The following is a 13,884-nucleotide window of genomic DNA, read 5'->3' on the forward strand; positions in this document are numbered from 1 at the left end:
GGAGCTGGCCAACTCTGATTGGTGAGTGACGAGCGTGGGTAACACTGGTCTTGGAGTCACAGGAGTTTGTTTCAGCAGCTCCCACGTAAAAGTGGCCTTAAGGTTGCAGCAAGTGACCTGGTAGCTGGCTGGTGAGATTGTCCCTGGGTAACTGACATGGCGGCTTGTTGATAGTGTCCCTGGGCAAGTGAGCTGGCAGCTGGTGGGTGGTGTCGTCCCTGGACAAGTGACCTGGCAGCTGGCTGGTGAGATTGTCCCTGGGTAACTGACATGGCGGCTTGTTGATAGTGTCCCTGGACAAGTGAGCTGGCAGCTGGTGGGTGGTGTCGTCCCTGGGCAGGTGACCTGGTACCTGGCTGGTGAGATTGTCCCTGGGCAGGTGACCTGTGCCTCAGTGCTTCCCACCCGCCACTGGTCTCCTGACTCTAATCTACTTGGGTGGACAAGTTAACTTCAGTTCACATAATTAATTCTCACGTTTCCCCTTTTTGATCAAGATCTGTTTCTGAAAATCTCACCGGTCAACTGTCTTGAAATTAGGTTTAATTGCCTTTTGGTGCTTAGTTGGACCTGTCTTGGTGGTCTCTAGTCCCCTATCAGGGGGAAGTAAGGTAATCAACATCAGGGACCCAGGCCACATTTGAGCAACAAAGGTGCCAGAAAGAAAAACAGAATGAAACAACCAAAACCTTTCTTAGGGCAGGTTTGCCTGGAGTTTAGCATCAAGTTCTATCTTATTAGTCTCTTAGGTATTGGCAATAATCTCAAAGTATTTGGCTAACATTATCCCGTTGAGATAACTGATTTTACAAAGATTAGACAAAACGCAAGAACAGAGCTTAAATATCAAGAGCAAAATACAAAAAACAAAAAAACCCAGCAACCTTTGTTAATTGTACAAATAATTTTAATTTGTACAAAGGTTTTTAACGAAGAGCTCATGCCTAATGGTAACCAACTCAGCAGTTGAAAAGGCCATAGAGGAAGGGGGAAGACCTGTTGTAGCCATGGACTAGCATTTCATGATTAAGATGAATTAAAGCAAAATGCCAGCTCTGTAGAAAGGACCATTAGTACAATTAGAACAAAAAGTTGTCTTAGGGACATTGCCAAAGTTACCCAACAGGCGGACTTAAGAATTGCTTAGGTCAGGTTTTGTTATGTTATTCATATCAGTTATGATTCTTAACTTTTAACTACAAGCTTATTGTAATTATCATTATAATAATAAATAGATTTTATATTATTATAAATAATAGATTATTTAATAATAGATTAATAATCGATTATTAAATAATTGATTATTTAAGTGAAAAAGATAGGCATTAAGAGGGGCAAGGATCTTATTAGAACATGGAGTTTTGGTTTACCGCTCTTGGGAAAAGTTGCCTACAGCATGAAGTTGGCAGTTTCACAGTTTGAATGTCTCCGGTTATGTCACTGGGTGGTTTGGTGAACTCTGTGTAGCCCACACACTAGGCATGAGGCTTGTCTCCTGAAATTTATTTAAACTAAAACTAAAAACTAAATTTAAACTGTAATTTGTTTATAGGGCTTTAGGAAATAAATATTTCTCTTCTTAGTAATTCTACAGAGAAAAAATGAATTAGAGGAACTTAGGAGAGTTTAGTATCCTATCCAGCCTACAGGTAGATAATAAAAACTCAAAAACAATGCATAGGGTTACAGTCTAATAACAGATATGTTATAGACAGCCTAATTTTTACAAAAGATCATTAGAGTAACACTAATTTGTTTGTAACATAAATTCAGATTTATTAGATTTGGCCTGATTGTTTATATTAGTATAACAAGTATAATGATTGACTCTCAGATTGGACCTTTGTAAAAAATATTTTGAAGCTAGGAAGCCAAATCAAGGTAGGCTTCAGATTTTGTCTTCAGTTTGTATAAGTATAAACAATGTAAAATATGATATATTAATTTTAAATGTGATATCATATTAAATAATTATATTACCAATATAATAATATTGGTACTATAACTACCAATATAATAATATTGGTAATATAATTAACAATTATAATTGCATCCTATTAAAAACCATATTTTCATAACATAAAAAAACTCATGAATAGTTTTCAAGTTTTGAAGGGATCAAGTGGAAAAGAAAAGTAAATGTTTTCCCCTTCATTTATTAAAGTGCCCTTTACCAAATTGCTGTAAGCTACAGGTAGCTCAAGAGAGAAAGTTTTCTTAAATATGGAAAACAAAATATTTAAATGAAGAACCAATAATGTTTCAAATAAAAGTCATAAAAATCATAGTTTTTATCAGTTATTCAATCTCAGGTAATTAAATTTTGTTCTTCATTATCTCGGTTGGCAGTTTTATGAACCTGTTAGTATTTTAGAAATTTTTATTTAGTCCATTGATCTTAAAGTTACTAGAAACCTGTACTGAGGAATACTTGCTAGAGCCTTTTTTATGAATCTTGTTGCAGATGCCTCTAGATAAGAATCAGCACTGTACATGACCAAAAAATTAGAACAGTCACAGTATAATGTGATAAAAGTTCAGCAGTTGATTAAGAAATTTAGTTATGTCTATTGTATATGGCATTTTAAGATAAAAACCAAAATCGTTACTGATAGCATCACAGTAAGAACCATCAGACCTTTATACATTTTATAAATGTTAAAGCATTCACATCAATAATACATCCATCTAAATATAATTTTAGTAAGATCTAGTGTCACTTTATTACTTGACAGTGCTTCTTATACAACCCATGGAATAAGCATCATGGGAGACGCATCCTTTGATGCTTTTTTGGGGCCCAACTGAAAAATCTCAAGTCAATTTAAGCTTTAAAATACTTAAATTAGAATTTGATTTTGGGGAAGTTTGTTAAAGATGATAAAAAAACTTAAAATATTTAATTAAAATATAATCAGATGTCATTGTTAGATAATATTTATTTAATCAGTGATTACTAAAAGACTTTGAAAGCAAATATAAAAAGTTACATAGTTCAGAGGGAAAAACTTAGACCTGTACTAGAGATGACGTAGTTTTTCTAAGTAGTAAAAAACTAATAAAGACAGCACCAAGCACAAGAAATTATCTTTAAATACAAAATATCTGTTTCTTAGGCTGATTAGTGAAAAGGTAAGTGAAAAGCCTCCTACAGTATGACTGCCTTTCCTATGGGAAGCCCATTTGGATAACCTAGAATTTGAACCTCATGGAAAGGTACTTGAACCCAATTAGACACTGCAGGAGTATGTGTCCAAGATTATGAGTGTACACTTTCTTAAAAAGGAATAAAGTAAACAAGAAAACCAGAACCTTGATCAGGGGAATGCATGGCTTTTAGAAAAAGTAAAAGCATGTGAAATTGCCTGGTTGTACAGAACAACTTAGACACATCAAGAAAAGCCATGTTCTCATTTATAAGTGGGAGCTAAACACTGAGTACACATAGATATAAAGATGAGAACAATGGAAAAGAAGATGGAAACAATGGACACTGCAGACTGCTTGGGGGTGAAGAAGGAGGGCATGGGTTGAAAAAATACCTATTGGGTACTACACTGACTACCCAGGTGATGGGATCCGAACCCCAAACCTCATCATCACACAGTATACCCAAATAACAAACCTGAACATGCACCCGCTGAATCTAACATAAAAGTTTAAGTTATATTAAAAAAGAAGAGCCAAGAGTACAGTCTCATGTTACCAGGGAAAACTTTAAGACAAACATTGCCAGCATCGGGGCCACAATAGTAGTTATAGCTTAAAAAAAAAAAAAATTACAAAAACTAACACAAAAGTTGGAGGAGAGTTGAAGTTTTTCTATAAAAATTGTTTTTAGAGACTATAAAACACATATTCATGAGATAAAAATACATTACAATTCAAAATTTCTATATAATTATAGTTAGCTATAGTTGAGTAACTCTAGTTAAGCAACAATATGTACCTTTTTAAGGAAAGAAGAAAGAACAGAAGGTAAATCACATGGAGTGGGTTGCATATAAAGTCCAGCCACTGAGATACGGGTCTGAAAAGCTTCAAAAGGAAAACTCTACCTTGAGAAATGAATTTTTTTCCTACATGAAGAAGATAACACTTCTAACTTGAAAATAGGTAGAAACTATAAAATAAGAAAAAGCTCTACTTCAGAAAATGGTTGAAAATGTAAAAAAAAAAAAAAAAAAACAGATTTCAGAATTAAGATAAAAACCTCTTGCAACTTTTTTTTAAACCCACAGCAGATCAACATTCTGAGAAAACCTTGCCATTTCAAACACAGAGTACCAGACTTTGGTCCTTAATCAGTGCACCCCTGACACCGATACTTAATTATTAGAAAAGCAAACAATTTCCTTCCCATCCTAACCAATTCAATCACATACAAAACTCCCTTTATAAGATCCATCCTTCATAAACTCTCCATGATTTGCTTTGACCTGCCAGTTTTTGTTCTTTATTTTCCCTTTTTAAAATATTGGAACAATCACTCATTGTACCTTAGGACAAAATTTTACTTTTTCTTCCCCCTATCTTTGAGACCACACAAAATTCTTACTCATACACATTACTTTTGCATATACATTTTCTTTGTATATGGAGCTACATATGTTAATTAGAAATCTTAATGTTTAGTAACTTTAATTTTTAGTAAATACCCAGGAAGAAATTTTGAATTGTAATGTATTTTTATCTCATGAATATGTATTTTATAATCTCTAAAAATGATTTTTATGGAACAACTTTTAATGTGGAACAGGACATGATATTAATTGATCCACAAGTCTTTTGTCTTATAAAATTTAAGAAGGCAAAAATAAAGAAACATTAATCTATGTTTAACAATGGATGTTTCTGTATTTTAGCTTATTTAGAAACAACTCATATATTTTATCAATATCTATGATTTAATTCAATATAATGGTAAGATTTCAAATTACATGAAAAGTTTATAAATATCTCATTTACATTTATCTAATTTATTTATTTTTAACAATTATACATACTTTATGAAAACTGAGACATTAGGCAGAGCTAATAATTATTTCACGTTACCTTCTCCTAATCTTTTTTTTTAACAGCATGTGAATATCAGATGTTCATCTAAGTAAGACTCTTAAAGTTAAATATATGGATACTTAGCTGATAACTCAGAAGATACAGTTGTTTTCAGTAAACCAGTAATATTAAACTAGTCTTATTTGTCAATAAGTTACATCAACAAAGATTAGTTTGCTTTTAATCTGGATTTATAGTTTTATGACCTTAAAACATCTAGTAGAGAAAAGTATAATCCTGTCTGACCAATAAATTCGGGCAAGCATGGATGCTGACAATTCTGAAAACAGCTCTATTTTTGCTTTATGAACAAATTTAAAATTAGCTTATTTACCAAGATTTACTTAAGTCATGAGAACTAAGAGGTATTTGGGTTAATTACTGTATTTGTGATGAATTAATTAAATGGTTATTTTCTCTTTAACCCAATAGAGCTCTTTTATATATTCTGGTTTAAAAAATGTATACATATAACATACAGACATTGAAAAAGCATAAAAACATACAGATGACCAAAAAACAAGAACCTTTCAGCTTTTATTTAAAAATTAATTATGAGTAAAACATAGTAATATAAATTCACTGGTGTATGAGATGGCAGTTGGATTCAAATTATATTTCTGACAACATGAGATAGACACAGCCAAACCATATCATTCTGCCCCTGGCCCCTCCCAAATCTCATGTCCTCACATTTCAAAACCAATCATGCCTTCCCAACAGTCCCTCAAAGTCTTAACTCATTTCAGTGTTAACTCAAAAGACCACAGTCCAAAGGCTCATCTGAGACAAGGCAATACCATTCAGGACATAGGCATGGGCAAATACTTCATGACTAAAATACCAAAAGCAATGGCAACAAAACCCAAAATTGACAAATGGGATCCAATTGAAGTGAAGAGCTTCTGCACAGGAAAAGAAACTATCATCATAGTGAATAGGCAACTTACAGGATGGGAGAAAATTTTTGCAATCTATCCATCTGACAAAGGGCTAATATTCACGATCTACAAGGAACTTAAGCAAATTTACAAGAGAAAAACAACCCCATCAAAAAGTGGGCAAAGGATATGAACAGACACTTCTCAAAAGAAGACATTTATGTGGCCAACAAACATATAAATAAAAGCTCATCATCACTGGTCATTAGAGAAATGCAAATCAAAACCATGATGAGATACCATCTCATGCCAGTTAGAATGGCGATCATTAAAAAGTCAGGGAACAACAGATGCTGGCGAGGATGTGGAGAAATAGGAACACTTTTACACTGTTGGTGGGAGTATAAATTAGTTCAACTATTGTGGAAGACAGTGTGGCAATTCCTCAGGGATCTAAAACCAGAAATACCATTTGACCCAGCAATCCCATTACTGGGTATATACCTAAAGGATTATAAATCATTCTACTATAAAGACACATGCACATGTATGTTTATTGCATCACTATTCACAATAGCAAAGACATGGAACTAACCCAAATGCCCATCAATGATAGACTGGATAAAGAAAATGTGGCACATATACACCATGGAATACTCTGCAGCCATAAAAAAGAATGAGTTCTGGTCCTTTGCAGGGACGTGGATGAAGCTGGAAACCATCATTCTCAGCAAACTAGCACAGGAACAGAAAATCAAACACCGCATGTTCTCACTCATAAGTGGGAGTTGGACAATGAGAACACATGGACACAGAGAGGAGAACATCACAAACTGGGGTCTGTTTTGGGGTGGGAGGCAAGGCGAGGGAGACCCCTGCTAATGCATGCAGGGTTTACCACTATCTGGTACCAGTTTACTGTATTAGTCCGTTTTCACACTGCCGATAAAGGCATACCCGAGACTGGGTAATTTATAAAGAAAAACAGGTTTAATTAACTTACAGTTTCAGGTGACTGGGGAGGCCTCACACTCATGGTGAAAGGTGAAAAGCACGTCTTACATGGTGGTAGGCATGAAAGAATGAAAGTCAAGCAAAAGGGGAACCCCCTTATAAAACCTTCAGCTCTCGTAGGACTTATTCACTACCACAAGAACAGTATGGGGAAAACCGCCCCCATGATTTAATTATCTCCCACCAGGTCCCACCTACAACATGTGGGGATTATGGGAGCTACAAGTCAAGATGAGATTTGGGTGGGGACACAGCCAAACCGTATCAACTGTGAACAAAATTTTTGGTAAAGCTGTTTGAGTCAGTTACCAGTATACTGGATTGGACATAGCATAGTTAACTGTGAAAATGTGTCTGAATTATGTGCGGAGGTTTAAAAGATAAGAGTTATTCTAATAAAGTTTTACAGTATGTTTTTGGTCTCAATTCCTCATCCTTGAAAATAAAAGTATTGTCTTTCTAGTGTAGGGAAAGTTACTTTTACATGGGAATTTTCTCTTTTGCTTTTGAGAAACACTGCGATGTTAAAAATGTGTGTGTGTGTGTGTGTGTGTGTGTGTGTGTGACTGCCATTTTTCAAGTGTCTTCACTTAAATAGTCAATATACTAGAATAACTCAGGAGTTTTGAAAAAAGAAAGTTTAGATTACAGGAGGATAAAAAAGAGGAAGTGTAGGAAGTCGGGAGAAGGCGCCGAAGAGAAAAGACTCTGAGCTTACTTGGAGACCGTAGTTTGCAGTGAGTCAATCTTTGGGTTCTGAAAGCATTTTGGAACCAGAAGATACCAGTTGAGAAATGTGTTCTATTTAGATTGTATATTTCATATAAAACCACAATCTTTTAGTTTAGTTCTAAGAAAAATAAATTGTTTGAGTGATCTGGAGTCTCAGGACCAAGGAGGTACCATTTCAGCAAGTATTTAAACTTTGACAGTCCATATTGTAAGTAAATTTATATAGGTGATTTGGTTTAATATCAAATGCACAAAAACTGAAATAAAATCCAAGTGGACAAATGAACCTAAAGATAAAGTACATACTCATCAGGAAGGGTAGCAAGCCACATTTAACAGGGAAGAAATCCCTCATAAACAGGAGGCTTATAATCAGGAGGAGAAAAGACACATCTTAAATCCCAAAGAAAACCAAATAATCAAAATAAAAATGGGAGCTCCATCCAAGAAAGACTCACTCAGGAGAAGGGCGACCTGGGAAAGCAGAGGGCTAAAGAACCCTAAGTGTGGGGGCTGCGTGTTGTAGTTCCAGCAGTTGTTGATGTCTCAACAACTTTGGATCCCACTTCTGACACCAAATATATCAAAGTCAAATGAAAATTTAGAGGGAAACCTCTAAATAAAATGTTTTATTTGGAAAATCAGAATTGCAATTTAGGGCATACGTACAGACTGGGGTGGTCTTTGATATATCCAATGCACAAAGAGAAGTTTGAGGATTTTATTAGAAGGATAAATATATTATCTTGAAAAACAAATTACTGGCACTAGTGAGGCTCTGGGAACTGGCAAGCCCTGACTAGTGAGTGACAGTTGTAGGTAACACTGGCCTTAGAGCCATGGCAGTTCACTTCAGCAGCTACCGGGTAAAACTGATCTTAGGTGACAGCGAGTCATTCGGCAGGAAGTCATTCAACAGATAGAATCCCTGGGCAGGCAGTGTGTGCTCTATCTGAGTGCTCCCATCCCTGGTCTCTCAACTATAGTGTATATGGGCAGGACAAGATAACTCTGATTCATATCATCCATTTTGTCATAGTAGGCACTTGAGAGGGGCCGCCTATGTATGATGCCATGGTTAAAGAAACTCCAGTCAACTTCCTCCCCACCAGGAAAAACTGTTCCAGCTAATCATGGGGTTCACGATTCTAACAAGAAAAGATTCATTTACGTTTCTTTGAATGACTTTCAGCTTACAAGGTTCTTTGTAATTACTCTTACAGATGAGGACAGGTCTGTGCCAGAGAATGAACTGGGATCTGCCCTGACAAGTGGAGCCTCATTTGAAAGTGTCGGTAAAATTTCTTCCAGATTGTGATGTTCCTGTTTTTCTTCTTCATCCTTGTGGAAGCTACAGCTTTCCATTTGAACTTCCCTCGTCCTCATTCAGGACATATAATGAGGCCTACTAGGTTTCTGGCACTTGGGGTTGGAGATATAGGAGGGACAAAACGGCCACAGAAGCCACTTGTGCAGAGCTCGCATCTTTCCTGTTGTTCAGCCTAACATGCTGGATTCCTTTCTGACTCCCTCCTTACTTTCACACTACACATCTGATTCTCCACCAGACCATCTGGTCCTGTGCCAAAGCATATCCCCAGCCTAGCTGCAAGCTCCTACTACACTGTGGGGCCTGTCCAAAGGCTACCTGGCCTTCCCTTGCCCTGTAGCAGGTAGGCAGGTGCTCACCAAGCTCTCCCCTCTTTCTTCAGGTAACAGGCTCTGTTTCTGAACCAAAGATTCCCTTGCAACCTGGTGTGGAGTTTGGGCCGTGATATATGGTGGATGTGACGTGTACTACTCTTAGGGCCAACTTCAAAGCCCCCAAGACACAGCCCCATGCCCTGTACCCTTCTGCAGCTCAGATCAGATGAGCCCAGTGGCCTTGGGGCCCTTGAAGATGGTGGAACCAGGAGACATGAGGGGCCTTGGCCTTGAAACACAACTCAAAGGGAAATCACTCATCTGGAAAACAGATTTGGACCCATACCACACACTGGCAAATATCTGGTAAAACTGTCATCTGAAATTGCTTGGAAATAGGACTCTACCACCTAAACCCACAGCTCAAAGGCCAGGGCACCTCAACTATAGTCCTCAGACCAGCAGCGTCGGTGTTACCTGGAAAATTAAAAATGCAAAGTTTTGGGCCCACCCCAGACCCCCAGGTCAGAAACTGTGGTTGCATAAATCTGTGTTCTAATAACCCTTCAGATGACTGTGGTGCCCATCAAAGTTGAAACGCCTGCTCCCATGTGTGCTGGGTTTTGTGCTTTAGCAAAGCGGGATAAAAAAGAAAGGAGGCCAGGATGGAATTTGCTGGTTTCCAAATAGAAGTGACAGAAAATAGAAAGAGTCCAAGTAATGTGAGGTCTTGAAGTGCTGGAAGAATTAATCACTTCTAGATTCCAGACAATCAGAAATAAAATTTTAAAGTCTTTCAATGACAAAGCAAGACTTCTCACTTGGCAAGAAAAAAAAAAGGACTCAGTCTTGTTGCAGAGATGAGATGGAAAGTGTGGTCTTTTCACAAATGACTGTGCAAGGGAGGCAAAGACACAGCAGCCATCCTGTGGGCTCCTTGGGATAGGGGCGGCGGAAGCAAACCAACCAGGAGCCCACGCGGCTGTCAGGGGCTTGTGTCGTCAGGTAAAGCCTGGACTGCTTGTGGCTGTGAAGTGTAAAAGTGCCCCTGGGTCCTCAGGCCTGTGGACAGGACACAGCCAAAGCTGCCCAGTGCCCTGTGATGCGGCCGCAGAGAACATGAGCCTCAGGAGAGAGGAGCCTGGGGCTGGAGAACAACGGGGAGGGACGCTCCCCTCTGGCTGCAGGAGCGGGGCTGCTGAGGGCAAGATCCATCATTTCTCGGGGCCAATGATGCTGCTTCCTACTCTCTGCTTTCTGCCTAGGAGTTTTGTTGTGGGAAGCCTGTGTCTGCCCCACTCACGGTGTGGTGCAAGCTCCATATACCAGCGAGGACAACCGTGGCTGCCGAGAGCACCTCACAAGCCACGCATCCTCCTCTGAGCTCATGGCAGCCCTGAGAAGTGGGACGAAGACTTCCTTCAGGGGAAGAGGAGCGGCTGAGAGAAAGAAAGAGGCTTGTCCAGAACCACCATGTGGACATCTTCTGTGAAGGCAAGGGCTCACCCTCACCCTGACACCAGCCATCTGCCCCTCCCCGCACAGCAGGCACCTCACTGCAGGCTCTGCTGCCTTTGGGAAATGTGCCTCCCTATTAGAGCTTTGTGGTGCAGATTCGGCTATCAAAGGAGTAGAAGGCCCCACCAGCACCCTACTGCCACAGCACAGCTAAGAAAGCTGTTTTATTTTGTTTAACCCATGGTTTCCCAAATACTTTAGACCACGAATTAATTTTGTTCTCTGAAACATCCATGAATATGTTCACAGAAAATTGTGGCATTCACTTTGGAAAATACATCTGTTTAAGAACAGATCATTTAGAATACACAGCAAATTTAGAACTGTGTTCAGATTCCATAACTAAAACCACTCTAAACTTTCTGAAATGGCTGAAAACGTTTCCCTAACCCTTCTGAAAGTAATTGCTGGGCTTCTTGGAGATTGAATCATCCCTTTTGAGCCCACTCAGGGGAAAGATCAAAAGACCTCAGAGAAGATGAAAAGCAGGGCAAGAGAGACGGCCCAGTCTGCCAGCTCTCCACTGGAGAAAATGCATGTTGGAAAGGCTGGGGGTTTCCATCCTCAATATTTAGTAAAAGATAAAATAAAAATTAAAACTGCCTTCTGAATGGCTCCCCCCTCCCCTGACTTGATGGGAGTGATGACTCAGCCCTCTGTTTTGTAACTGCAGAGGTTTAAAGTGGAGACCGGACCTTTGGCATTTCAGAAAATGTCGACTCCGCTTTCTTCTGCTTTCTCCCGGACCCCTCTGGGGCCTCCTGTCCTCCCCTCCCACTGAAAGCCTGCTGTGAAAGTGAAAAAGATGTACTGCTCTTTGCTTCCTTATGCTCAGCCCAAGTTTATCAAAAGCTGTGGAGTTTGCTAAAATAATCCAGGGCATTCGCCTGGAAAGGGTTTTTTGTTGTTGTTGTTGTTGTTGTTGTTGTTGTTTCTCTTCACTTGTCCCAAAGAAGCAAAACAAGACAGGGGCTGCTCCTTGTCCTGTCTCATTCATTTTTGACACCCCTGTTTCTCCACACAGGCCCTGGGGCGGAGGGCGCAGGTGGGAATCAGAACAGAAATAACTCGCCAGGCGGCAAGAGGTTGGGATCAGGAGAAGCAGCAGAAACTCCTGCCCTGCGGACACAGCGGACATTACTGGGAAAGACACCGGAGACCCAGGAGTTCACCCAAGTCCTCTGCACTCCTCCAGCCCTCTCTCCTGGATCTGAGATGATTTCACTTAAAAACACAAGCCTTTGCTTAAAGGTAGATGAATATTCCTTTCAGTTTCTAAGACAGGGAGCCCACAGTCCTTGGCTCTAAGTCGGAGACTTTTTAGATGTCCCGAGTGCACAGGTTTAGGGACAGAGGGAGATTCTCACTTAATCTCTCTGGGTCCTTCCGGTCTCTCAGCCCAGTCCCATCACACTCTAAATCCCAGGGACCTGACTCTGCCTTCCAATAGTTATCAGATCCACCTGCTTTGCTCCCTTCTCTCCCAGCGCAGGTACTTGCTCTCCCAGAAAGTGCTGCAGGGGTGATGACCTGTTCCCCCCTCCCCACCTGCTCAGTCCTGCAAAGCCTAGACTCTGCTCCCAGGCCCTTGGGACCCAGGACCTGCCTCAGGCCCCTGCCCTCGTGAGGAGGCCCAGCAGGCAGCAGGCAGCAGGCAGGCAGGTGCTGAGTGGGTGTGGAAGGTGTGGCCACTCGCACCTCTGTGTCCTGTGCTCAGCCCTGTGCTTGGGCATGGCGAGGCCTCAGCAGGTACTGTGCTGCACAGTGACACCAGAGGAATCCAGTAAAGGGACAGTGCCCAATGTTCCTGGCTGCTGGGGCCCACCCAGATCCTGGAGCAGAGCACGACCTGCAGGAAGCACAGGCTGGAGGACTGTGGCTGTTTCACCGGGAGCTTCCAGTGGCTCTGGCAGAACTCAATCAGCACAGTAAAGGGACAAATGAAGTTTCTAGTTTTTTTCTTTTAATAGCTCACATATCAATTTTATAGCTCTGATGGACAAACACTTCCAGACACCTCCCGACACACTCCACACACCTCCCCACACACTCCCAGACGCCTCCCCACGCGCTCCCAGATGCCTTCCACAGACTCCCAGGCGCCTGGCCAGGGTCCCCGCTGCCTCCCCACGCTCCCAGACGCCCCTAGACGCCTCCCAGACAGATAGGGAGGTCCTTGGACTTCCATTTGCTGAGCTGGACTCAAGCCGGCTCGCCTGGAGGATATTCGCAGGGCACAGCCGCTGCCCGCGCCTGAGCAGTGCTGAGGAGATGCCAAGGTCAGGCGTCAGCTTTCAGAGAATGTAGCTGCGTCGGAGATGGAGACATGCAGAGCCACGTGCTGTGGAGAATCTAAGGAAGGCCGCTGGCGCGAGCAGAGGAGAAAGGCCCTGCGAGTTTTGAGGGGAACTCGCAGCCTCGCATCGCGGGCGGGAGTACGGGGTGGAACCGCAGAGGCATCCCCGGCCGTGGGTTTTCTCCTCCAGCTGGAGATGTGGAGGGAGTGGAGCAGAGAGGAGCTGTGAGCCCAGCAGTTCATGCGGGACGGGACGGGGGAGGAGAACCCGGGGAGGGGAGAGGATGGAGAACAAGAGGCTGCTGGGTCTCAGCCTCGTGTAGACGACAGGGCCCGTGGGGATGGCCACGCATGAATCTGGTCCTCACGGGGAGTGTCCGGCGCGATGCGAGGGACCTACAGCCGGTGATCCTCCCGTGGCATCGCTTCTAGAGTGGGGAGGAGGCGGCCAGTAGCTCCTGGTTTCTGGTGGGTCTCACCGATGCTGGAGCAGGTGTGGGAGGAAGCGCCTCCAGCAGGAGTGACACCCCATGCTGCCCAGGAAGGCGTCGCGCCTGTCGGGAGGGAAAGGACCCAGGATGTGGGTTGCATGGGGATGTGAGTGAGTCAGTGGCAGCCCCCCACCCACTCCTTCCTCTGCTTTGACGAGATTCAGGATGGACTCAACACCCCGCCGAAGGTGCTCCCACACCCCTCTGCCTATGGTTTTCATCATGTTGACCTTCAATTGCTATTTTTGAT

General features: G+C 41.7%; 1 protein-coding gene across 1 annotated transcript in view; it reads left to right on the top strand.

Annotated features, from left to right (window-relative positions):
* The window catches only part of WDR27 (WD repeat domain 27), a 309,044-nt gene that overhangs the window by 265,083 nt on the left and 30,077 nt on the right, over positions 1-13,884 (top strand). Inside the window, exons 28-31 of the mRNA XM_028846955.2 lie at positions 8,909-8,980; positions 9,398-9,695; positions 10,595-10,823; positions 11,872-12,098. The gene's annotated coding sequence lies outside the window, so the exon portion shown is untranslated. The remainder of the gene's footprint in view (positions 1-8,908; positions 8,981-9,397; positions 9,696-10,594; positions 10,824-11,871; positions 12,099-13,884) is intronic.

Source organism: Macaca mulatta, chromosome 4, assembly GCF_049350105.2.
Source record: "Macaca mulatta isolate MMU2019108-1 chromosome 4, T2T-MMU8v2.0, whole genome shotgun sequence".
NCBI classification, from domain to species: domain Eukaryota; kingdom Metazoa; phylum Chordata; class Mammalia; order Primates; family Cercopithecidae; genus Macaca; species Macaca mulatta.